This window comes from Macadamia integrifolia, chromosome 6, assembly GCF_013358625.1.
Source record: "Macadamia integrifolia cultivar HAES 741 chromosome 6, SCU_Mint_v3, whole genome shotgun sequence".
Classification (NCBI taxonomy): Eukaryota; Viridiplantae; Streptophyta; class Magnoliopsida; order Proteales; family Proteaceae; genus Macadamia; species Macadamia integrifolia.
Window position 1 is genome coordinate 37,831,303 of NC_056562.1, and position 24,156 is coordinate 37,855,458.

General features: G+C 38.9%; 1 protein-coding gene across 3 annotated transcripts in view; it reads right to left on the minus strand.

Moving 5' to 3' along the window:
• The window catches only part of LOC122082465 (calcineurin B-like protein 4), an 88,678-nt gene that overhangs the window by 5,004 nt on the left and 59,518 nt on the right, over window positions 1-24,156 (minus strand). The window lies entirely within an intron of this gene.

The following is a 24,156-nucleotide window of genomic DNA, read 5'->3' on the forward strand; positions in this document are numbered from 1 at the left end:
AAAGACTATAGAGAGAGAGAGAGAGAGAGAGAGAGAGAGAGAGAGAGAGAGAGAGTAAAGCAAACTTTAATCTGTTTTTGTTTTGCTTTTTAATTTATTTTCGTTTTGAAAATGTTTGATGACATTTTTTACTGTCACATATCACCATTTCAATATTTAGCTACTTTAAATATATAATGAGCAAAAAAGAACCTTATGCTGTCAATACAAAAAGCATTGACTTATAGGACCAATGAGAGGGCATACACTAGCATCTTTAGCACCTTGAGCATGAAGAAGAACATAGCCTTTCGCATGACCTACCTACCTAAATGACATATCTATAGGTGTATTTAGAACTTCACACCTTATTTATTTGTCTCATTCTCAAAATTTCTTTTAACTTAGATATAACAAGTTCTTAAATAGTGATTTATCTAATCAAAAGTTGTCACCATCATGCATAATTTTTTAAATACAAACGAGGAAATGACAATATTTACTTTCATTGATATATATATATATATTTATTGTTAATATTTTTACCCCTTATTGATTTTTTTTTTCCTTCTTGTATGAGGTCCCCTTAATTATTATGGATTTATAGATGGACCTGCCAATTAAATGTATTCATTTTCTTCCCCCTACCTACCTACCTCCCCTTTATCTTGTTTTATTTTCTCTATCTTTATGTATTGTGTGTTGCTTTCTTTTCTACCAAACTCTACCCTTTATTATCTTTCAGTCTCTTTTTCTCTGATTCAATTATTTGAATAATAGGAAATGAGTTTAGAAAAATAAAAATAGCTAAATATAATATTTTTATCTTTAAAATTTAAAATTTTAATTTTTATATCATTCATATGTTGTATACATATGATAGTTGATAGATAATATCAAACATGTACTGCAAATATTAAAAATAACATCCGAACTTTTTGTCCGCTTTTTATTTTTGTAAACGAATAATTCCCAAATCCGAATCCGAATTCGAATTTTGTTATCTCCGCTTTTTTTACGGATATTTTGACCGAATCATTGAATTAATGAAACGAATTCATCCGAATAATTCTTCATCCAAATAATTCCCAAATCCGAATTCAATAACGATGGCCATAGGCAATGGGTTTTGTTTGGCCAACCACACAAACAAATTAATCAATTCATCTGGAAAGAATGGTGAAATTTAGGATCTAACATCCAAGAATCAATCAATTCCTCTATGATTCTCTTATCTTTTGTTAGATTTCTCGTTTTGTTGAAAAATAGTTTCTAGGTGGGAGAAAAGCTTAATTGGAACCATCTGTTTTTTATGCCTAGTCCAGTGTTAGAAAACTATTTTTATATCCCTGATTGTAATGTTGGGGTGCACTAAGCCTTGCATTATTAAGGCAACTACATCGACTCTGTCAAATATGTTGTTGGTAGGGGATTTTAGATCTAATCTAAATCCTAAAACTACCTCTATGGACTATGTTTAAGATTAAGTTCCACAATATTTGGAACTGTGATTTGATATCCATAAAGAAAGAAGAATTCTATCATCACTAGTAATTTAACCTTGTGATTGGAATTTTGTGTTATTGTAGTATAATGGTGATAGTTGACTTCATCATGGGTGAATGATTTTTATTTTTTCCTACTATAATGTCATTTTTAATGCTGAGTTTCTGAAGAAAAAAGAGTAGGGATGAGGTAGGGAACAAGATTACTCTTGTATTTTCATGAAACATTATATTCAATTTTGCAGCCATTTCTTGTTCTTGTTGTGGCCTTTTATTGGGGAGTGACCTCCTCCCCCCACACCACCACCCCCACCCCCCGCAAAAAAAAAAAAAAAAAAAACAAAAAGAAAAACATGAGGGAAAGAGAGAGAGACAGAGAGAGACTTTGGACTGAGCTAGGCACTTGTCAGTCCTCTTTCGTTGTATTCTGATGCCATGGGTCAAGCATGCATTGTTCATCAAGTGGCTTGAAGGTTGATTCCTTAATTCCAAAAAAGAAAATTTTGGTGATACTAATTCTACTTTGGCCTTCATCAGCTGGGATCTCTGGAAGTCGAGGAATGCCTTCATTTCAGGCACTAAAGAAAATCCTCAATGAGTGGGGTTTGCTCTTGCACTCTCTTCTTCTTCTTCTTCTTTTTTTTTTTTTTGAAAGATTGGGGAACCTTCCATCAAGACATGATTTTTAAACATCCATTCTTTATTTTAGTATTCAACGTATTATAAAATTATATTTTTTTCTTCAAATGAAATATAAGAAGAGGATGAAGGAATGAGAATCTATAAATAAGAGGGAGAGATCATCAATATTTCCAAAGTTGATTAGCTTTGTTAAGACCAACCTTTCATAATTAGAAAAAGGCAGGAGTTGGATATGCTAACGGATTATCTAAGAATAAGGCATGTTAGCATTTGTTGGCCATTAGATTTTCAAAGTTTGACTTAAATCGTTGGATTCATATTTAATACTTTGTACATGCATTGTGAGAGAAATTGTTAGCTGCGGTATGGTTTTCTTGGGAAATACTCAGCAACAGCTTGGGTTCCACTATCCCTCTCTATCTCTGACGCCCCGCCTCCTTGGCCGGCTCCGATACCGGCTTCCCCTCTCCCTCTGCTCGTCCCCCTCCTGTCTTCTCCTTGGTTTATCGACACCCCACTAGCAACCCCCTCTTCCCTGCCCCCTACCTAACCCCATCCAACCCCTCCCCTGCTATTCAGTTCCCCCATTCCCTATGCCCACCTCTTCCACTCAGGCTCCGTCATCTTGTTCCCTGCCTTTTCAATTATTGGATCCCTCTCTTTGACTCTACAGTTTCTTAACTCATAAATTTAGAGTTATACCGAAAAACCAAGGTCAAAGAACCCAAAGGTCGGAGATGCAGGGGCGGTGGATTCCTGTTTTTGAGAGGCAAAGACTTAGGGGTCTTTGTAAGGACAGAGTTTAGAAAAATGAAATTAGAGACGTAGCCCAACAAAATTCTGTCATTGAAAGAGGGATCACTAGAGGTGTCAAACGGTGCAGTTTTGGTTACTCGGTTCGGTTTTGGTTTGGTTTACATTTTGATAAGGTGAAACCAAAACCGCACTGGATAGGAATAAGGTGAAATCAGAATCGTTTTCATCCGGTTTCGGTTATAGCGGTTTTTAATCTGTTTTTTTTTATTCAGTTCACAACCGGTTTACATGGGGTTAATAGTGTCGTTTTAAAAAATGGTTTGCATCCTACAACTAGTGTGAATCCTACATATATTAAATTTCCTAACGAGTTAAGACAATATACATTTATTTTGCCAAGGAGAATATATTTTCTATGTAAAAGAATACATATATTATAACTAATTAACTATGATCCTAGAAATTAGAAAATCAAGAAGTGTGATTGTGTGAAAGTGAAGCTCCCTTCTTGGTTAGTATTTTGTTTTTTGTTTTTTTTTTTTTGTTTTCCCCCCTTTTTTCATAGAGACCCATTGAATTTCAAAACACTTTAAGTCTTTAATACTAGGTACCGGTTGACCATCGGTTTTTCGATTTGATTCGGTTTCGAACCTGAATTATGACCTATAAAACCAAAACTGGATCAATTTACTATGGTGCAGTTTGATTTGTTTATAACCGATCAATTTTGATTCTGATAAACGGTTTCGATTATATGTTGACACCCTTAGGGATCACAACTTGAGGTTGGCGTTTAGGACACTGGTTAACTTTCATTCCACAAGTGGGAGAGATAGAGAGGTACGTGGTTTATCATCTAGCCACATACTGGTTAAAGAAACGAAATTGAAACAAAGTCAACCAATAAGCAACGAATTGGATCATAAATCAAAATTACAACTAGTGGTTTAATTTCTGGAACAAAGATTGGGGCTTTACGGTTTTTACATAGGAAGGATTTTGGATTTCAATTTTTTTTTTTTTTTTTCATTTACTTGATCATAGGAGTGGGTGTGGCAGAAGTTGGCTGCCAGGTGCTGCTAGAGGGGGCGGCAAGGGGTGGTGGGTTGTGGCTATTGTCTTTGAGAAGTGGTGGTTCTATTTAATGTGCCACCAAGGACAACCTTTGTAGGGACCAGCCAGGCTTGTGGGAGGGGAGGAGAAAGTTTCCGACAAAGACCACCAATTCGTCGAGGGCAGGGTTGGAGGTAAGGGATGTAAATACCGAGTCAGTGGGTTAAGTGGCAGGATGGAGGAGGGAAGAGGGAACAGGGAAGGAGATGTTGTTGAGCTGGTGGATTGCAATGGCGAGAGGGAATGGGCTGAGTGCAAGAGGGAGGAAGAGGGGGAAGGGAGATGTTGAATTCGTGGAATGCAGCGGCAAGAGGTGAGGGAGAGAAGGTACAATGTTGCATTACGATTATCCATATGGTACTATATCATTTATTCCAATACCATTTACATTAGGCATATTACATGTATTGCCATTTTTCATCCAATGTCCTATAATGCAACTTTACCATCTAACGGCTAGAAGATGCTAGCATGCCCAACATTTTCCCTTAAAAGGGGAATATCTAAAAAAAGATATGGGAAAGGTTGGGTTACTGTTTTGGCCTTTTGGATAGTTTTGTAATATCCATTTTTTATTTTTCGATATGCACCCAAAAAGAACTTTCATTGTGGATAATTATCATAAGAGAGCCTATAGTTAACCAAAAGATTGGTTGCATGACCTAGGCTCCTCCCAACAACTTGACCCTTCAAATCCCCTTCAATGACCGTTCAAGGATTGACACCTGTCAACACATAGGGATGTGCGTCCAAATGGTATTGGAGAGAACCTTTTTCATAGCTTGGAGGGCAAGTGTAATGGTTACAAAATTCAAATAGCATTCCTCTAGAACTTGTCTATAATCTTGCCTCTAGGCATTGCCTAGAGGTGGAATAGTCCAAAAGATTCGATGAGTGACTTAGGCTCCTCCCAACAACTTGATCCTTCAACTCCCCTCCAATGACCATTCAAGGATTTACACCTAGGGATGCATGTCCAAAAGGTTTTGGAGAGGATTTTTTCAATAGCTTGGGGCGCAAGTGTAATTGTCACAAAATTCAAATAGCATTCCTCTAAAACATGTCACGAAATAACACTGGCCAGCCCTATAACCTTGCCTCTAGGCATTTCCTAGACGTGGAATAGTCCACATTTCGCACCCCTTCTTCATTCAGAGTGATTACTTGGAATTGTTTTCTTGTTTTCTCTATCTCTTTTGTTTCAAGGAGGATAGGAGATCAATTGGTTGAAAAAAAAGGAGAGCCTTGAAAGAAAATAAATACGAAACTATTCATGAAGATCAATAAGCATGCACGACAAACACTACAAAAATAAGTTTTAGGCATACCTGAATCCATGGCTGAAGAATAAGAACTCATCAATGTCTTCCTGTATGCTCCTCGTACAACACGATCAATGTTGGTCTGGTTACCCTCTTACCCTTTGACTTTTGATCGTTAGCCTCACTTAATGGGTCAGTGATAACATATATAGGGGTGAGGGTAGGGACCAACCCTGCAAAGAAATTAGGGTTTCCTTCCCATTAAGGAAACAATACCTTAGGTCCACACATAGTAATAAATATTTCATACTATTAAGGTGTACTAATAGAATTCAATATCTCCATAGAGATCACTTACCAAATAATATTGGATTCTTTCTGCTTACTCTATCTGTAGTCAACACCACTAAACCGATTTTGGAAACAAATATTTGACTATGCTAGCCCACTTAATAGAAAATCTTACAATTTCTCACTTGGGCAGCATATGTCACAAGTTTTAGATTTTAAAATTTATTTAAAATGACTCTCCTATTTAGATAAACTGAATGTGGCCACAAACAAAACAGTGTCAAATGGAGTGCACCTTAAACCAAATGCCTTGGTCCGAATGAGAATTACAAACACCCAATCGTATTGATCATCACATCTAAAGTGATATGAGACCACACACGTCAAAGTGCTCATAACATCATCGACTTGGGATGAACAGTATGAAAGTGTGGTATGAAAATAACATGCAATAATGATCATCATATCTATTTTCAAATTGGTCATAGCTCGAAAACCAAATGAGCCCTATGAGACAGATACCGAATGTCTCATTAACTACAAGCATCTCCCAAATGCTCAAGCTTCAATGAAAGAAGCTCATTGGGACTGGGTCCGGATGTCCCAAAACACTGGCACTAGACCTCAATCAAATGTGGCTTTACTAGCGACTGGATGTGTGTGTATTGACTAAACCCTCAGATACCGAATGAAGTAAATACACCACATATAGCCTCAAATTTCTGTAGGAGGCAAATAAATAAGTGTATACATATAAACAAATGGCCATAATAAAAATGCATATATATTCTCGAGAACAATAATGATGTTTCATAAATATAATAATTCTGAACTCAGATGCAACTGAATATATGAGCAAAGCTCCCACTAATAAAATACATCAAAAAAACTAATAGGTCTCATATTAGTGACATGCACTTGAAAGACTTTTGGAGTCAATCCCTCAGTAAGAGGATCTGCAATCATATTTTCTGTAGCAATCTATTCCATTATAATCTATGACTCTTGAACTTTCTCTCTGAAAAAAAATTACTTAATGTCAATGTATTTAGAGTCTGAAGTACCTTTACGGTTATGAGAGAAACGAACCGCAGCGGAGTTGTCACTAAACATCCTCAATGGTTTAGATATAGAGTCAACAATCTGTAATAATGTAGTTCTACAGAAATTTATAATTCATGAGTTTACTCCCACTGATCTTTAGATAGACCTATTCGATTCCTCCCATTTTTATAAAGAACCTTAACTTGAACATAATTAACAACCACTGGCTTATGAGGCTCATCAATTCAAGATTAAAATTTATTATCATAATAGCCAGAGAAATATTAAAGAATTAGTTCCATTCTTTAAAATTGGAACCATTCAAACCTTTTTTTTTTTAACAGAAAATAGCTGAGAAGTCAAAGCTGACAAATATAATCATACATATTTACCAAAATATACAATATGCAAGAACAGAACGCATATTAAACTTCCCAACAATATAATTAAATCTGACTAATTGGGCTGTTAATCAGATTTATCCCAGTATTGTTTTCAATAACTGTAGGAAAACAGAAACTGAGGAAAGATCCGACGTCATCGAGGTCACACTTGTGGTGGCAAGATCTCCCAACACGTAGTGAAATCTTTCACATGCAAGGCGAGACACTCAAAACAACACCACTTTGAAGATTCCGTCACCTGTGGTGGCAAGACAAGAACCTCCAAAGCTATGAAGCCCAAAACGTCACCCTCACACTATCAAGCGAAACCGACCAAATGAAGACTCACCTGTGGTGGCAAGAGCACATCATTCGTCATATGGTCTCCTTGACTGCAACCCATCCTGAATAGTCAATAGTAATTTCACAATCTCAGTAACTAGCCCACTAAGTGAAAGCATAATCACTGAAATTATAAAAAACCTATAAACTTGGATTGCTACCAAATGCCCGTGGGTTTAGATTTTGGGTGTAAACAACAAGATGAGCTATTTCAGTATTTAATTAATAAAATATTCAACATAAGCCCACAAAAGCAACCCATTATAAACCCTAATAGTTAATATGGTAACACCATAATTTAACAGTTATCAAAGTGAGTATATTCTTAGTATGACAGTTTTGTACTTCCAGTCATTACCACAAATAAATAAAAATCTAAATATGGCATTTTCTATAATGACAACATGCTAAATATGAAAGTTCATAACATTTATTCATGATAACAAAAAACACATGAAATATGTTACTTTATCCATAATTCATTAGATATACAAAGTTGTATACAAATATGAACTTTCAACCCAAATGACTTTAATATCCAACATAAATATTAGCCCATAAACTTTAAAGTCAATCACAATAAAGACCTATTTCTTTAAATAAAAAAAATTCATTAACTAATAGAGCACATGAATCAAATTATTTATAAGCCAAAATAACAATAGTCCTTACAAATGAAAGTAATGTGAGCTTAGATCTATAGTAAGTATAAACAATTTCATAGACTTTATACCATAAGCCACTAAAACTTCAATGGGTTCATTTAAATCATTCAAATATAATATATCTGTTTTATCTTGATGAATTTTCAATAAAATTGAATTTTATCATAAGTACAAATATGACATATAATTCGAAGAAATATTACTTAAACAATGCACTTGTGATATTTTGAATCATAAATAGGTGTCAAAACTCATAATTATGTGTCTCGTGACGAAACCTGATGTCACAAATGATAAATATAACATCGAAGAAAATATCAAAATACCCCACATTGACTTAAAATTTATGAAACGACAAGTGTAGTATACATAATAAAACATGTATGATACATTTATCACCCTCAATAGGATAATAATTTATTCTTTCACTAATATAAGAGAGTAAGCCTAGATGACCTAATAAAAGTACCATTTATAAGAGTCAATATCAGTTCATATTAGAACTAGATATAACTGTTGGCTTGAATAAACAGGGCCAAAATAGTCAACAATATAAACAGATTTCAGAAGTCATTTCAATAAATCAAAATTAAATGATTTCTAATTCCATTTGCATAAACTATTTATGGTCTATACAATTATTAGACTCAAAAACTGGATTTCATTAAAACTATGCTGAAAATAGTTAATAAATCATCAGCATCTAGAAGCAACGTAGGATGATCTTGTGTCATAACATCTCAAATGTGAGTATAGGTATCATCATTAATATTAATCTTTAAGATGCCAACTCTAGCCACAAGGATCTTTACAAAAAAATCGATTTAAATAGACCATACTAATAACAGAGTTTAACTTGATGAGATTCATGTGCATTCACTGTAATGACTATATCACTCAAGAGTTATAGCTGAAACTGTATCCTTATCTTTTAAGACAGGAATACACTGATCCTCTCATTTTCTTGTATTAACTGTGAAAAGAACAATAACTTTTGAGATCCCCTTACCTTTGGGATCAGAATCCTTAGGTTACTGTCATTTTCTTTAACTTTGGTGACATCATCTTTAGGCAAATGTCACCTACTATGCTGCCCTAGGGAAAACCATGAAAGAACAAGATACGTCACTTTGGTGGAATCCACATCACCCTTTTATGGTTCATTAGAAATACGTTTTGCAGCTAAACATGTGCGAAAGCTTACACCCAACTTAACTCCAATATATTTATTCATCATAGAGTATTCCAAATATGACATGCAAACATAAAATGCCATTAATTTTCTGTCTATGTCATTCATAAATGATTTTTTTTAATATCATAGTAATGATAAATGATGAGCACATTTATGTGTGAAATCTAGGGTAGTAAAACATGCATTTTACATATTTAGAATTGAGCTACCTTGGGTTTTACTCTCTTTTTGCAGGTTTTATATTTTCAAAGCCTTAAGGACTATCGGGCGCTATATCTTCAATTTTACACGTAAAGATGTCATATTTCTTTCCATGGTTGCGAAGAGGACGAAATTTTGAGCAAGATGGATATGTTCAATTAAAAGTACACATTCGTTTGGTCACCCGTACAAATGATTATTCTTTTTCGGGTCAGAAAAAGAATAATGGATCAGAACTGAACCGAGATGCAGAACCAACCCGTTTGCAATTGTCCCAGAGGTACAAGGAATACTCCAAATGCCAACAAGGATCGATGGACCACATCCTTAAGTGATTAAAGATTTGTTTTTTGTAACAACAACTACCTAGCTTAGTTGGTGAGCTATGGTGTACAAAATTCCCTTGCTCACCAAGAGGTCTCAAGTTCAAATCTCATGGTTGTTTTTTTTTAGAGAATTTGTTGAATATTTCCTGCTTTTCACTCACTTAAAGCACTAAGGGCATGGAGGGGATTTCCACATCAAATTAGAAGCAAGCAAAATCGTGGAAGCAAGAAGAGAAGAAAAAGAAAAAAAAAAAAGGAAAGCAAAATCGTGGAAGCAAGAAGAGAAAAAAAAGGAAAGAGAAAAAAAGGGGAGAACCAAAGATTGTCCAAATCTTCTCTCTCCTCCACATCATCACCAAATATTGTCCAAATCACACAAAGAAGAAGAAAATCGTCCCTAGGAGAGAGAAAAAAAGAAGAAAAATAAATTAGAAAAAAAAAGGAAAGAAAATAAGCAAAAAATTTTAGGAAATTTCTCAAAATTTATTTCTCTCTTTTCTCTCCTCCACCTTAGCACTTTTGGACTCAAAAGATCTCACAATCAATTGTGGGTTTCTCTCTTTTAGGAAAGAGAAAATTGTTATCCTACCTCTCCATTCCCTATAAATACAACTCATGTAAGAGGAGGAGACACAATTCATTCTTCTTCTAGTTTTTTTTAGTTGCTCTCTCTTTCTCTTGCTCTCTCTTTAGTTCTAGTTCTTCTCTATTTTTGCTTTAATCACTTTTGTAATAGTTTTTTTTAATGTCAATTAATGCAAGCACTCTTTTATTCTTATTCAGCCGTTTTATGTTTATGATTTATGCAATTGAGTTGTAATTTTTTAAGTTATAGTTCTAGGCTTAGATCTAGGTGACAAGATCACGAGCCGTGGAGCAATTTTTTTTTCAAGTTCAAGCATTGATTCAAGTAAGTAGGCTCCTTCAGTAGTCTTCTCTCCCCCCTCTTATTCCCTCTTCTGACTACCCTTTCTTTCTTAATTTAGGATTTTTATTTTCAGTCGTTACATTATTGTTATCCCTTTCCCCCAAGGTTCATGGCTAGTGTATGTGTTGGCTTTGCCCCTCCTAGCCATAGAACCATCAATTTATTGTTTTTATTTTAATTGTCTCCCTTTCCCTAAAGCCAAGTAGAGTAACCCTTGTAAGAGTGACTCTCTGGTCAAGTAGGGAAGCTCATATTATGATGCATCCCTCGGGCTAAGTAGAGAAACCTACTTGTGAGTCTCTCTTTAGCTTTATCCCCTTTCTTTTACTTTATTTTTATTTCAACATTTTTTTCCTTTATTTATTTATTTATTATTATTTTTTTATTGCGTGGGTTGTTTATTTTCAGTTATTTATTTATTTAATTTTAATTGCGTGGCTTGCGTCTTTAAATTCTTAGATGACGAATGGTTAGGACGTTATTTTAGATACATATGTTTAGGACGGTAATTAGAATTAGATCACAACCATTAATCAGTTCACTTTCGCATTATTAAAAGAAATAAAAAATAAAGTGGCTATTCTCCCTGTGTTCGACTCGTAGCTACACTGATCCGTACGCTTGCGGTTACATTTTAAATCTCAAACAATGGTATACTATGAATGGATAGAGCATCACGCTCTGATACAACCATTGTCACACCCCATTCACATAGAATCGGACTGGTGACTGAGTTAACTCCGGTTAACCCAAACCTGCCAGGATCATCTGATACAATACCCCACCATAGTATACCCACATCTAAGATAAGTGTTCAAAAGTTCAGCAAAAGACTTAAATTACCTGTAAATATCCCCAATATACTTGATACCCAAATTGTAGTATATAGCTAAGTACATGTGGGCCCGAAGGCATGATATTTACACAAAAAGAATAACAACTTACGTATCAAGTACACAAAAGGGGAGGTCATCAAAAAAAATCAAAAAGCAAAATCCTATACGGTATCATTATTGCGGTCCCGCAGCACAACCCTCACATATGCAATCAGCACTATACTCATACTCTTCAGGGACCCACCAGTCCTCAACAGGAAACTCGACTGTGGGGCTCAACTCTTGATCTTCAGGCGGGTGAACTGCAAAATCATCTAAAAGAGGTGTGCACGTGGGATGAGCTCCCTAGCTCAATAAGTGAAAAGAAAGACCACGCAGACATTCACATCCATATGCACTATATGCTATGCATTCATTTTAAATCTTACACACCTAAAAAACATTACAAAGTCTTAAGCTATGTGCTACTCACAACCACAGTGCGCATATGCCCCAGGTACGAGTCGCGAACTCCATCCCCTGATACGCCCATAGGGTTGTCGGAGAAGGCCAATCGTGAGTACTCAAAAAAGTAAAGCATGCCGACTACCGGCTCTTAACATAAAAGTAAATGATAGAAATGTAAAGGTGCCGACCCCAGTAATTTAAAAGCAGTACGACTGGCCCTCTTGAATATACCACTGAGGTTACCGACTATCTTAATGACCCGTCGGGCGTATGTCTAATCGCCACAATGACCCAACAACCGCGACCACTGCTTTCCCCCAAGTGATAACCCAACACCTCAACCCTTATTGAGAAGGGTCATAGCATAGGGAATGATAATTCTAAATCGCATGCTCCTATATGAAAAAGTACGATTGTATAGTGCCAGAGTGTCCTATACCACGGGCCACCAATGCACTCGTTTCCAAACCGACTATGGCGTCTAGTCTAATAATGCATCATGCACAGTAATCCAACCATTTATCACATAAGCACATCAATCATTTAGCATTAAGAATGTAAAGCACAACACACATATCATAAATCATTTATTTAGAATGCACAAGCAATGCATGCGAATGGCATATGAGGATGACTAATCAACACATAATTTACATGATGACATGGCTAGTCTAGATACAATTTAATGATGCAAAACTAAGCTTAAAATAAAGTCATATGTCCTCTCCCCACTTACTTGTCGGGTAAAAAAGCTCATGTTCAGTACAGGTGAGATCCGACGTGAGAAATATAAATTCTAGTGGAACCGATCATAAGAGAATAAGGTTAGCATTTCCCACCTTGGGATCAAATCTAATGAGGTTTGATGTTTAAATCATATTTAAAATCATAAAAGAAGGTTGTCCACCCATTTTGGTCAGGCTTAAAAATCTGACTAGTGGGCCAACAGGTGGGCCAGACAGCCCACCTGTCTTCGTCCGCCGATCCAATAGGTGGGCCAGATAGCCCATCGGTTCAATCGGTGGGCCAGATAGCCCATCGGTTCAATCGATGGGCCAGATAGTCCACCGGTTCAACCGGTGGGCCCCCTCAGGCGGGTGGGTTCACCCGCTGAACTTCGCCTGCCTGTTGGAATTAAGGTGCTGCCTCAACAGGCTGGCCCCTACAGGCAAGCGGCTGCGCCCACCGGTCTTCGCCCACCTGTGGGGGCAAAAATTGGTTTTCTCCATTGAAAAGCTCCTCCACCTTGGGAAAACCAAATGGGGCTGTTTCAATCGTATTTTCCATACATCTAAGGTCTTATAAGATGATTCTAACCTAGATCTAAGTTAGATTTAAGGATTGAAAAGCAATCTTACCTTCTTTGCTCAAGAACTCTTCCAAAATCCCAAAATCACCTCTTAACTCAAGAAATCACCAATGCTTCTCAAATCTTGTAGACACTTCTTTAAACCTTCAAAATCAACACATAGACCATCTATTAAACCTTAGATTCATCATCTCAAGTGGGATTAACAAGATCTTAAGGAACTCTACCCAAATAAGGGGTTTCACTTGGGGTTTTGTGAAAGTTTAAGAAGTATAGCCCTCGCTCACCTCAAATCGTAGGTCTTGTGTTGGGGATCACTTTTCCGGTGCCGAAATGAGAAGGTCAAACCTTGGCATCACTTAAAAGTATTTCTTCCTCTTTTTCTTTTCCTTTCTTCTTCTTCGTTCTCTTTCTTCCTTTCTATTCTCTCTCTTCTTTACTCTTCTCACCCACTCTTTAATGCATTAAATGAGAAACAGGAAAAACACAATAAGTACTATTTATACTAGAGAATATCTAGTAACCACATGGGTGGGTCACACAGGTGGGCGAGTTCGCCCACCTGTTGGTCAAAACTTAGCCAAACAATTGAGATTTCGATGGAATTTGACTCTCAGCATGGATCTCACTCTCGGCACAAGATACATAATACGTATATAATTTAGGATACGGCTACATACCTGCATTACCCGTAAATGGCCTTATGTCCGCATAGTACATATAAATGGCCCTTTTGAAAGTCACATTCCTTCTAATAAGCTACCTTGATGAAGCTGATTATATGCTTTACTATTTTTGGGGGGAGAGACAACCTTTTCACATGCAATAATTTCTCTACCCATTCATGTTGCCTCTGGATATGGTACTTCTTGGAGTTCTTGATAACATGAGTTGGATAGTAGAACTGGGATTAAAGTCTCACCGATCATTTACTATAGCCAACATGTTGATTGTCCCATGATCCAGGAGTGGGTTAGTAGTGACATTGGGAGTCTGTTTGACTTTGACTTCAATAGTCTCATTGTCTAACAAGTCTTGAATTACATGTTGAAGGGCCAGGCACCTTTCAATGGGGTGCCCTTTCTGAGCGTGTTAGGCACAATACACATAGTCCCTGTGCCAAGCTGGGGGAGGGTTCCTAACCACTTTTGGAGCTATAGTGTCTAGCAGTCCTTGTTTCTTTAACTTCTCATATACTGCCACCAAAGGCACCCCAACTCAGTGAACTATCTTCTTGGGCAAGGAACCTTCTCAGTGGGACAATGACTATTGGACCCCACCTACTACATTGGTTTCAGGACTCTTTCCTTGCCCAACTCTGGCATTCTTTCCCACATCTTGAGAAGCACCTTGATACTATGCATCCATTAGGATCCTGTTCCCAACACGTGTCCTGGTGGCTATCAAAGCATCAAAAGTTTGTAGATGCTGATAGTAGAGAACATCATAGTATGGCTTGGATAGGTTTTCAATCAACTTCTCTACCTGCTCAGCTTCAGAAGTTCGACCTGCCATCTTGGTGGCCTTGTCTCTAAACCTCATTAGGAAGGCGTTGAATCCTTCTCTAGGCTACTTTCTTAAGTTTCTGATGCTTCACATCTACTTTCACCACTGTTGTCCAATTCTGTGTCTGTGTAGATTCCAACTGTGTTAACCATCTTAGTGCTGGCCCTAATAGCGTCAACATGAATGCATGACCCATCTAATTATTGGCAAGCTACCATGACTTGGCAATGCTAAGGTAGACCTTCAGATGAGCCTTAGGGTCCACTGACCCATCAAATCTATCAATTCGCCACTTGAATTTCTCGAGAGTCCTTGCCCCAGAAAGAAGCTCATTTCATCAGAATGCACTACTTGACTTTTTGAACCCTTTTCTGCTCGGATCATATTCTCTAACTTCTGTAACTGCTCTTTGGTTTTTATTTTTCTCTCTATCTTTAGAGGTTCCATCTGGACATGTGTTACAAACTCTTCTTCCTCATCCTCAATCATAACCCTTGGTGGAGGAACTCAAGAATAAGCTCCTCGTTGACCATTTGGGCGGGTTAGTTTCGGTACTCCTGAGTCAACTCTAGAGGAAGTTCCATGATGACCCGTGGTCCATTCTATTCTCTCTCCTATGATGGGAGTGGGGTTAGCCCTAGGATCCGTCCTAAGAGGGTTTCAAATAGGTCCAATACTTGAGCTAATCCATTCTTGACTTTAGCCATTTCTATTTGTAAAGTCTCTATTGGGTGGACCCATGCTTGCTCAGGTGATTCAACAATAGGTGGATCCATGATAACTAGATTGTAACCACTTATAAGGAGACAGTCTTAGAGAGACGATGGAGGTGACACTAGACTTAAGCAAGCCAACCGGTTACCCTGACGCTCCAAAAGGACCATTGGGAATACTTGAGGAGTGGAATTGTGCCTGAACCAAAAGTGGTTTATTTTAGGATTCTTGCATTCCCACCCCTTTATTCATATATTCACTCAATTGTCAACCAATGATTCATCCAAAGTTAGTCCACTTAATGATAGGGAGTGGATAGGGGCTACTGCCCCTAGTCCACTCAACGTCATAGGTGGGAGATACACGCAAATGGCTTGAACAAAATATTCCTATAAGAAATTCCCTATCAATAAATTCATGCTTTCCTTAATCTTATCCCATTAGATGAACTTCCTCTTAGTTTCCTTGGGTCTTTATATAATTTGGCATTTTATGTGACTTTGATGGGAATCACTCCGGAGTCATGTATACCAAATCATCCACATATCGTTCCTAAGGAGGAAGGACACCTTTTTATCCGAAACCCACTTAAGAGAGCAATTCCTTTTAACTAGACCGCATTATAGAAAGATTCCTTTTCAAGACCTCAAACAAGTTCTACAAGTTAGCTAATGGCATTCCTAGCATTCTCCATCTATTTCCTACATGATGTAAGTATGTAGTGGATGCAAATAGGACTGATAAGGCTTCCTTGACAGGATCTATATATGCAAGGTACATGATCCTTTTGATATACTCGAAGGTATGAGATCAAAGGGTGATGTTCTTGCTCATTACTCATGACACACAAGAGGTTAAGCAACTGGCCATGAGGGTGGGGGAACCGTGAGTGATTGTGTGCATAAGTGTAATGTGAGGTTACCATCATTCGATCTCAGAATGTTATAAAGTGCACGGACCTCTCGGAGGGTGCTGAGACAATTATGAACATCCGCGTCGTTTAATAATACCCCACACTTTTGTATTGAAGTGGCTAGCATCTGCTCTCAGATTACTCACTCTCCATGATATACACTGACATCCCTGAGGGTGCGGGCATGATAGGGAGTCCCTCACCAAATAATTTCACTTTGAGCACGATGCATGATGTGATTAGCGAATACATTTACAAACATGTTTTTGAAAAATTATGGAAAATGTTATTGCATGTAGAGGTAGCATTTACTGTCGGAAGCTTGACAGGTCCCCAGTGGAGTTGCCATTGTGAGGGTAGCAGCCAGAATTCCTTCCCTTTTTCCCTTTGTGGGAGAAAAAAGAGACTTTTGCATTCGGCCCTCTCTCCTCTCTTTCTCTTTCTTAGGGAGGGTGTGTTATGTGTGCTTCCATGGGCCCCACACCATCGTATCACCGCTTGAAGATATGTGGGGGCCTATTATGTAGGAGTGCAGGGGTCATCTTTGAGATGGGACTTTAATGATGGTCCAATACAGGGGATTGGGATCATAAAAAATGGGTTTAGAGTTGCAACCTAGGATTATAGGCCTAGGACCCGAGAGTGGGCCTAATTCCTAAGAAAAGGGCCTGGAAGTTGGTTTGGTCCAGAGAATAGGGTGACGTGTTAGGTTGTAGAATTGGAAAGGTGTTAGGCACCCAATCTATCCAGTTTAACCGGCCTTCTTACTAGATGCTTAAGAACGAACATTTTCCATAATTAATCCTATACCATGGGCTGGCTGCTACATAGCTTACTTATCTGTTGCCCATGCCCACACCCCCTTTGCTAGTTGCTGCCCATGCCATGGTGCCACGCCATGCTTCGCACACCCATATGCCACTACCCAAGCACCATATGCTACACACTCATGACATTGCCTGCACACCTTGTACACATTGCCTGCCCGCCTATACTGACCATGCCCCGTCCACTTTGGCCTAGTCTCATGCACTGTCGTCAATGGCTAGAATTGATATTCCCCTGACTCGGTGGGTGAATAAATTCCCTCTTCACCCACTTAAGACCAAAAAATCCACTTTTTACTAAGGATTCTATCTCCCAAAAAAACCATTTTTTACCCATCGTATAAAAGCCCTCTTCACCCATTTTGGTCCGAGAACCCCTTTTTACCCATTGTATAAAAGCCGTCTTCACCCACTTTAAGTAAAAAATCCCCTTTCGTCCGTTGGATAAAGATGTTCCCTCTTTCCCACTAGCCAGAAAAACCTATAAATACCCCCTCCTTTGGATTTTACACATCAAAATCCCACCTCACTCCATTGTAGTGAAACTTTCCTCCCCTCCCCCTCTTGATTTTCTTTGGGTCTTTGGAGCGATCTTCTTCAAGATCCAAAATCTTTTTCGGATCTTCGAAGTGTTCTTCGGGAATTTGAAGATCTTCAATCCAAGTTCTTAGTTCAATCTAATTTTTTTTATCAAAAGTAGTATGTTCTTCAACCTCTCCTTTGAATGTTCTTGAGTGTTATCCAAAGATGAAACCCCACCCTTTGAGGTTCTTCGGGTCTATGAAGAGATCTTTGTTAAGATCCGAAACTCTATTTGGATCGTCAAAGTGTTCTTAGGACTTTAGAGATGTTCAGTCCTCATTTTAGGTCAATCCATTTCTTTCCAAAAACAGCCATTCTTAGAGGAAGCCCTGTCCGGGTGCCCCTAGAATCTTTTCAGAAATAGCCATTCCCAGCGGAAGCTCTGTCAAAGTGCCACCTCATCTTAGCCCTCCCCTAGCCTATCCCCAGTAGAAGCTCTACCAGAGTGCCACCTCATCCTAAGCCCAAAAATAGCCTTCCCTAGCCAAAGCTCTATCCAAGTCCAAATTTGGAAATCGCCTTCCCTAGCTGAAGTCCGAATCCAAATCTAAAAGTAAACATTCCTAGCTGGAACCCTGTCCACATACCATCACAATCAACATCTCTAAAGAAAGGAAGTTGGAGGTCAAGACCATCTTCCCCTGAGCCAGGAGAATCCAAAAGACAGTCCGAGCCAGTACTAATTAGGGGCCCACCCCTCTTGATCCGAAACAGGGATTAAGATCAGGTATATTTTCTCAATTGAATCATCATGATGTAGACCTTATATTGACTATGTTTTTAGTATATATAGTTATTTAAATTCATTTAATGTATATATGTGTGATAACTTAGCCATACATATGGATTAGGAATAATCGTGAAAAATGTTCGTTCTTACGCATGTAGCAGGAAGACCAGTTGAACCGGAAAAATTAGGTGCCTAACACCTTTCCAACTATGTAACCTGACACTTACCCTAAATCTCTTGACTAGACCAATTATCGGGCCCTTTTCTCCAAAATAAGGCCCACCCCGGGTCCTAGGCCCATAATCCTAGGTGGAAAATCCAAACGCCATTTGTATGATCTCGATCCCCATATTGGACCATCATCAAACCCCCGTCTCAAATGACAAACTTTAAACTCTTACAAAATAGGCCTCCATGTATCTCTAAGCGATAATATGGCAATACGGGGCCCATAAGAAAAGTACACATGACACAAACCCCTCACATGAGAGAGAAAGAGAGGAGAGTTGGACGGGATGCAAGTCTATCTCCGACCGTTGCCCTCATAGTGGATACTAGATGCTACGTTTAAATGCAAGAACATTTTCCACCACATTTGTTTGAAAACATGTTTGGCTAACCTATATTTGTAATTGTATTCACTAACCGCATCATGCATCATGCTCAAAGTAAAATCATTTGGCAAGGGTACTCCCTGTTATGCTCGCACCCTCAAAGAGGTTAGTGCATGACATACTAAGTACTCAGAGACCAAATGATAGCCGTTTCTTGTATAAGAGTAGAAGGTATCGTTAAATGACGAGGATATTGTATTTGTGCTAGCACCCTTGGTGAGGTCCGTGCACTTTATGGAATTCTAAGATCGCATGATGGTTACCCTACAATACACTTTTACACACCATCACTCACGGTTCCACCATCCCGTGGCTAATTGCTTAACCTCGTGTGTAGTCACGAGTAATGGGCAAGAAAGTCACCCCTTGATCTCGTACCTATGGGTATATCAAAAGGATCACGTACTTTGCGTATATTGATCCTGTCAAGGAAGCTTTGTCGATCTTATTGCATCCACCGCATGCTCGCATCGTGTAGAAAATAGAGGAAGAAGCTAGGAGCACCACAATCTAACTATAGAACTTGTTTGCGGTCTTGAAAAAGAATGTTCCTACACTATATTCCCGTCATAAATAATTACTTTCCTAAAGTGGATTTCGGATAGAGGGTGTCCCTCCTCCTTAAGGGAAAAAGTCCAGATACATGACTCTGGGGCAATCCCATCAGAGTCTTGTCAAGTCCCGAGAAGTCCTGAGAAAATTAGGAGGAAGGACACTTAATGGGAAAAAAGAGCAAGGAAAGGATGACTTTATTACATGGAATATCTTATGGGAATATTCTTGACAAGCCATGTCTAAGAATCTTCCTCTTATGACATCGAGTGGACTAGGGGTATCAAACCCTATCCACCCCAATCATTAAGCAGACTAACTTTGGATGGATCATTGGTTATTAATTTAGTGAATGTGTGAACAAGGGGCTGGGAATTCAAGAATCCTAAAATAAGCCACTTTTGGTTCAGGCACAATCCTACACCTCAAGTATTCTCCGCAGTACCTTTGGATGTGTCAGGGTAATCGGTTAACTCGCCTAAGTCCAGTGTCACATTCATCATCTTTTCGAGATTGTCTAATGCCAAGTGATTATAGCCCAGTTAGTATGGATCCACACGATTCTGAATCACCCGAACAGGCCTAGGTCCATCTAGTGGAGACCTTACAAATATAAATGGCTGAAGTCAAGAGAGGGATAGCTCAGATATTGCATGCACTTTAGAATCCTCCCAGAACTGATCCCAGGAGTGAGCTGGCACTGGTTACGGGAGATGTGGATCAGAATGGAGCTGTAGGTTATCGTGGGAACTCTTCACAAGTTGACTCAGGAGAACCAGAGCCAGTTAGGCCAACCGGCCAGAGAGTATCCTCAAGTACTCGTCCAAATGGTCAATGAGGGGTCTATTCCAGGGTCCCTCCTCACAGGGTAGTGATTGAAGATGAGGAAGAGGAGTTTGCTGCACATGTCTGAATGGAGCCTCTAGAGATGGAGAATGAAAGAAAACTCAGAGAGCAATTAGAGAAGTTGGAAAACATGATTCGAGCGGGAAAAGACTCAAAAAGTCAAATAATGGATTCTGATGAAATGAGTTTCTTTTCTAGGGCAAGTATTCCTGAGAATTCAAGTGGTAGATTGACAGGTTTGATGGGTTGGGAGACCCCAAGGCTCATCTCAATGTCTTCCTTAGCATCGCTAAGTTATGGCAACTTACAGATAACCAGATGGGGCAAGCCTTCATTCTAACCCTATCGAAACCAGCACTAAGGTGGCACACACAGTTGGAGTCATCCCAAACTCAAAATTGGGCAACGATGGTGAAATCCTTCACCAAAAAATAATCATATGATAATAAGGTGGATGTAAAATGTTGGGAGCTTGAGACGTTGAGACAACAGCCTAAAGAAGGATTCACCGCCTTCTTGATGAGGTTTAGAGATAAGGCCGCCAAGATGGCAGATCAGCCTTCAAAGCCTTATTATGATATTCTTTACTACCAACATCTACAGACTTTTGATGCCTTGATAGCCACCAGCACATGGGTGGAGAACAAAATCCTAAGGGAAGCCCACTATCAAGGATCCTCCCAAGATGCAGGGAAGAACACCAGAGTTGGATGTGGAAAGAGTCCAGAAACTAATATGGTGAGTGCAGTTCAATAGTCAGGCCTACCAGCCACTTCTTCATAGTCATTCATAATACAAGTAGATGCACCCTCCTAGAAGGCCGCTCATTCAAGAACGTAGTTTTCTGATTTAGGAATGCCTGTGACAGCAGTGTATGAGAAGTTAAAGAAGCAAGGATTACTAGGGACAATGGCTCCAAGAGCGATCAACAACCCTCCTCTAGCTTGGTACAGGGACTATAAATATTGTGCTTACAACACTCAGAAGGGGCACACCACTGAAAGATGCATAGGTCTATAACATACAATCTAGGACTTGGTAGACAATATGACCATTAAAGTCAAGGTCAAGCAATCTCCCAATGTCAACACCAATCCACTCCCTGATCATGTGAACAATCTAGAGGAAGAAGCCACAGAGAGTGACCTTACTCAACTCATTGTACCTAGAGCTTAGAAGAATCATATGAATGCTCGTGCTTATAGGAAACTCATGAGTCAAAGTGCTGGAGTCATAAGGGCCCCCAGAAGAAGTGTCAGAAGATCGGGCACCCGCCATTCATCCTTCATCAATAGAAGAATCCACCACACCACATTACTAACCTCCACCATACCTCTCACCGTCACCATATTATCAGCTTCCACCATACGATCAACCTTCCCCCCACCATCAAGGAGAAGGAATCTCCTCATCCTATCACCCCCAATCTTCATATCCTACCTCTCACATTACATCATCTTCATACCATCCCTCTTCTTACCCCTCATCAACATCATACCAATCCCATTCTCAAGATTTTGTATATAATCCAAATGAATGTTGGATGGATGGGTACAATTGGAAGGATATGCATGCACTAACAGATTCCCCAAGATGACCTCATCAACAAGATCATATGAATGCTTTAGAAGAAGACCAGAAAAGTGATCCCACTTCTCTAATTCAACTTGCTATATCTTCAGAGGATGATCCAAAGGTAATTAAAGAGGTTACAGTCGATCTTCTCAGAGCAATAACCGCATTAGCCATAGGGGAACAGGTCAAGGAACACATCTTCCTAATCCACATAGGGAGTGACATAGAGGATGATGAGTTGGGACTGGTCCAACTTCGAGCCATTAATGTCAAGGCCAACCCTATAGAAATATTTTGGTCCATACACTCTGAATACTACGAGCATTTGGATGCCATAAAATTTGATGATCCAGAAGACTCTGATGAAGAACCAAGTGAGGGGAAAATCAGTGAAGAAGAAGATGATGACGACAATGATGAGGACGGGAATGAAGATGAGAAGGATGGAGATGACTTTGATCCTCAAGAGGATGATGGGTATCTAGACTGGGATGACTACTAAGGACCTTGGTTCAATGACAATGATGATGAGTAGGAATATTACTCACCAGATCACCAAACATGTTTCTCAGTCTATGCTATTGGTGGTGATGATTAAATAGTTGATCTGACAGGTGGCATTTACCCTTCCCTTTGCATGGGAGGAGATGATTCTACGTCAGATTTAGGAAGTGATGAAGGATCAAGAGAGCCAATGCAAGTTTATTTAGATGACCCAAATCTGAATTAGAGATGTAGAAAAAGCTATGTGAAGAGTACTCCAACACATTGAGAATGTAAGAAAGGGTGGAAGAACTTGACAACATACTAGGTGAACTAACCATCGGTGATTGTTACTACTATGAGTAGTTGGATGATCAGAGGAAATAGGGTTAGATGACACTTTCGCAGAGGTGGTAGACACTACATTCCAACAGCTTTCCAATGCAATCAAGAAGCTACGAGCTAGGGCTGTGGATATTTGTGGAGGAACTCAACTTCCCACCCCAAGCAGGGAAGGAGAATCAGAAGAAGAGGATGACACCATGGTAGGGATAATCACCATAACTAATAGTGATGATGAAGATTGTCATCCTACGGAGATTATTGTGAAGAAACCTATCAACGTGATGGAAACTAGAAGTGGAAAAGACTACAAGGGTAAGGCTTTAATAGTAGAACAGTTAAGAACTAATGAAGCCGGAACTAGCAGCTTGAAGAAAGAACTGAAGAACCAAGTCTTGGCTCAACTCAAGAAGTCCCAAGCAAACATCTCAATTTGGGGATTGTTGATGGTATCCCCCACACACTGTGAAGTAGTCTTAAAATCTCTCACTAATATGCAAGTGTCGATCGAGACAAATCTAGCACATCTCGCACATATAGTAGGGGCAACATATGCAGTGCAATCCCTGATATTCTTAGATTTAGATCTTCCCAAAGGATCCCAGCACAATCAAGCTCTCCACATCATAGTAGAATGCCTCAACAAAGTGCTTCCCCAGGTTCTTGTTGACAATGGGTCCACTTTGAATGTGCTACCCTTGAGATCATCAAAGAGTATTGGAATCAACTTGTAAGAAATGAGGCTGACCAACCAAAGCATATAGGCATATGAAAATACCAAGAGGAAGATCCTTGGCATCATTACCCTTGCTATAAAATTGGCTCGGTAAAGTTTGATATTGACTTCCAAGTCATTGATATACTAGCGGCCTTTAACATGCTCTTAGGAAGGCCTTGGTTGCATCCGGTGAAGGCAGTGTCCTCTTGTCTCCATCAAAAAATAAATTTTATTCATAAGGGAAAGGTGGTCATAGTGGTCGGAGATCCTGAAGTGGTTAACACTTTGGCCAATATTGAAAATGGGCTAGAACAAGACTAGAAAGTCCAACTGAGTGGTTTTGAATTAGACACAACTTGTGTAGCCATTACCAAAAAAGGACCAAAGGAGGAAGTCTCAGCTAACTATGAAGCCATCTGGAGTCTATTAGTGAATCAGATTATGAAGTATATGCAATATTTTCCTAGCATGGGAATAGAGAAATATCATCAAGGAGTTCCAAAGCAGCCTAGTTTGGCGGTGAACAAAGG